This window comes from Aegilops tauschii, chromosome 7, assembly GCF_002575655.3.
Source record: "Aegilops tauschii subsp. strangulata cultivar AL8/78 chromosome 7, Aet v6.0, whole genome shotgun sequence".
Taxonomy (NCBI): domain Eukaryota; kingdom Viridiplantae; phylum Streptophyta; class Magnoliopsida; order Poales; family Poaceae; genus Aegilops; species Aegilops tauschii.
The window spans coordinates 282,189,401-282,192,598 of record NC_053041.3 but is presented as its reverse complement, the minus strand read 5'-3'; positions in this window follow the sequence as shown (position 1 = coordinate 282,192,598).

Here is a 3,198-nt window from a genome sequence, read left to right as displayed (position 1 = left end):
CTGACCCATCCGGTTGTGTCCTGAGACGAGATACACGCGGCTACTATCAGGGTGTCGACACACCGGGAGGCTTTGCTGGATTAGTTTTACCATTGCCGAAATGTCTTGTGCACCGGGATTCCGAGTCCAATCGGAGGTTACCGCGATGGAGGATTGTCTCCGCGGATCGTGAGCTTGTCATGGGCTAAGTTGGGACACCCCTGCAGGGTTTAATCTTTCGAGAGTCGTGCCCGCGGTTATGTGGCAGATGGGAATTTGTTAACATCCGGCTATAGAGGACTTGAAGTAAACTCTATTAAAATACACCAACCGCATTGCGTAACCGTGATTGTCTCTTTTCGGGGAAGTTCGAGAGGAGAACACGGTTGGGTTATGTTTGAACGTAAGTAGTTCAGGATCACTTCTTGATCTTTACTAGTTGGCGACCGTTTGCGTAGATTCTCATCTTACTCTTGTACTCGTATGTTAGCCACCATACATTGCTTAGTCGCTACTGCAACCTCACCATTTGTCCTTTCCATTCCCATTAAGCTTTGCTAGTCTTGATACCCATGGTAATGGGATTGCTGAGTCCTCGTGGCTCATAGATTACTACACCAACAGTTGCAGGTACAGGTAATGCGATGGTCATGATGCGAGAGAGATGGTTGCCTGTTTTGAGTTCTTCTTCTTCTTCGTCGATCTTGGGTTAGGTTCTTGGTCGGCAGCCTGGGCTAGCGTGGTGGATGTCGTTTGAGTTTCTGTTTGTGTTTCATCCGTAGCCGGATGTTGTTCTATGTTTGATGTATTGATGTATTCTTGTGGCATTTGTATGCCTTGTATGTATCCCCAACTATTATGTAATGGTACGATGTAATGATATCCACCTTGCAAAAGCGTGTCAATATGCGGTTCTATCCTTGGTGGGACCTTCGCGTCCCTTTAGGGTAGTGTCGCATATTGGGCTTTTCCGGAGTTCCAAGTTTTCTCGGTTATCTCGTCATATGTGATAGCTTGGCTTATTAGGGATGATAGACTACTCATATCAATAAGGAATTCCTTCTTTTCCGGGAGCCCATTGGGAAAGAACTCCAAAGTAAAGCGTGCTCAGCTTGGAGTAGTTTCGGGATGGGTGACCGACCGGGAAGTTGCTCCCGGGTGCGCATGAGTGAGGACAAAGTGCACAGAAAAGACTAGTATTGATCTGTGGGGCCAGTCTAGATCCCGCCAGGAGTAACGACCACCGGCGGGTGTGTCCGGGGCGCTACAAGTTGGTATCAGAGACGACCCTCGCGGTTACATGGATGTTTGCGGACAGGTGCGCAGTCATGTTGTTCATGATGTTTGTGACCCGTCGTGGCACCCATGGCACATGTACCGGACTGGTTGCACAGACGTATGTGCCAAGAGGGAACGTTCCTGTAGCCCGATGAGGACATCGATTCCTCTGAGTGGGGGTGTATGTGATAGCCTGGCTTATCAGGGATGATAGACTACTCATATCAATAAGGAATTCCTTCTTTTCCGGGAGCCCATTTGGAAAGAACTCCAAAGTTAAGCGTGCTCAGCTTGGAGTAGTTTCAGGATGGGTGACCGACCGGGAAGTTGCTCCCGGGTGCGCACGAGTGAGGACAAAGTGCACAGAAAAGACTAGTATTGATCTGTGGGGCCAGTCTAGATCCCGCCAGGAGTAACGTCCACCGGCGGGTGTGTCCGAGGCGTTACAATACTGGTTCGGGCCACCGTTGTGGTGTAATACCCTACTCCAGTGTGGTGTGGTGGATTGCCTTGTAGGCTGAGGATGGACAAGTACAAGGGATGAACAGCCTCCTGAGGAGAGGTATTCTTGAGCTCGGTGAGCTTGTGTGTTGTCCTTGGTGGAATGAGTCCGATCCCAGATCCGATGCCTCCCCGTGGTGGTGGCTAGTCCTATTTATAGTGGCCTTGGTCCTCTTCCCAAATATTAGGCGGGAAGGGATCCCACAACGGCCAAGTTTGAAGGGAGACAACTAGTACAAGTTATCCTGACAAAAGGTGGTCTTCCCTGCCAAAGGCTCTGGTGGTGACGCCGTCGTGGGCTCCGCGGTAACCTCCGTCCTGCTGGTCTTGGTCTCATTGCACCGATATGGAAATCTTTGCCTAATGCCTCGGGACTCCTCGCCTGCGCTTGACCCTTTAGCACCAAAGAGGCAACTGGTACTCTGCGCCCGTTGGCGCCCTCCTGGCCTTGATCGTCACGGCTAACGTCACGCGCGCCTCGCGAGGTGCCTCTTGCATAGATATCTCCGCTCCTCGGGAGCCAGCCTAGTGAGGCTGCCCCTGAGGAGGTCTTGTGTCGTCCGCCTCGCGAGGCTTGGACCCTTGCGAGGGTCTTGAGTGGTTGCTGCTGAAGATGGGTCGTACCAGGCCGTTGGCTGAGCCACGCCCTGGGCCGCAGGCAGGCAAGTCTGGGTACCCTCATTCCTAGGACGCCGACAGTAGCCCTCGGGCCCAAGGCGCACTCGGACTTGGCTTCGAGGCGAAGCCAAGGGTCAAGTGCGGAGCGCCGCGGGCCCCAATAGCCTGCGCCCTTGATTGATGCGTGGCGGTTGACAAGACGTGGGCGTCTCTGCTTCCCCACGCTGCCTCGGCAACTGCCCGCTTGTCGAGTGTCTGTTGCATGCAGAAGAAAAGCCATCATTACCTGCGATCATGGAGGCCGTCGGTTGGCCTCCTTCTGGCTATAAATGAGGAGGGGGCGGAGCCCCCATCACTCATCTCCTGCTCTATTCCGCCCGTTTCTTCTTCCTCCTCCTTGCTGCGACACTCATGTCGTCAGTGAAGAGGTTCTCGGCCGCAGAGAAGGGGAAGGCTCGCCAGGAGGGGCCTGGCTCGCCACCGCCTAAGAGGGGGCGTGGTCGCCCCCGCAAGCACGCCGCAACCCCCGCTATGGTCCCTCATGGGCGCGGGCGAACTTCTTTGGGGTCCGGTGTCGTCCCTGGCAGCCGCGGCGGCGCCTCTTCGCGCGGCGGAAGCCGCCCGAGACGTGGCAGCCCCGTCAACGAAGGGAGGCGCGCCATGGTCGCTCGGCCTCCCCGGCCGCGCTTCCACTCGGCGGAGGTGCTGCCGGAGTTCGTCGTGTGGTCGGAGAACCCGGTCGGCACCTGGCTTCAGCTTCCACGCTCCTTTGCTAGCGAGCTGCCGGCCCCGGGTTCTGGCGGCCTCTGGCTGCAGGCCGAC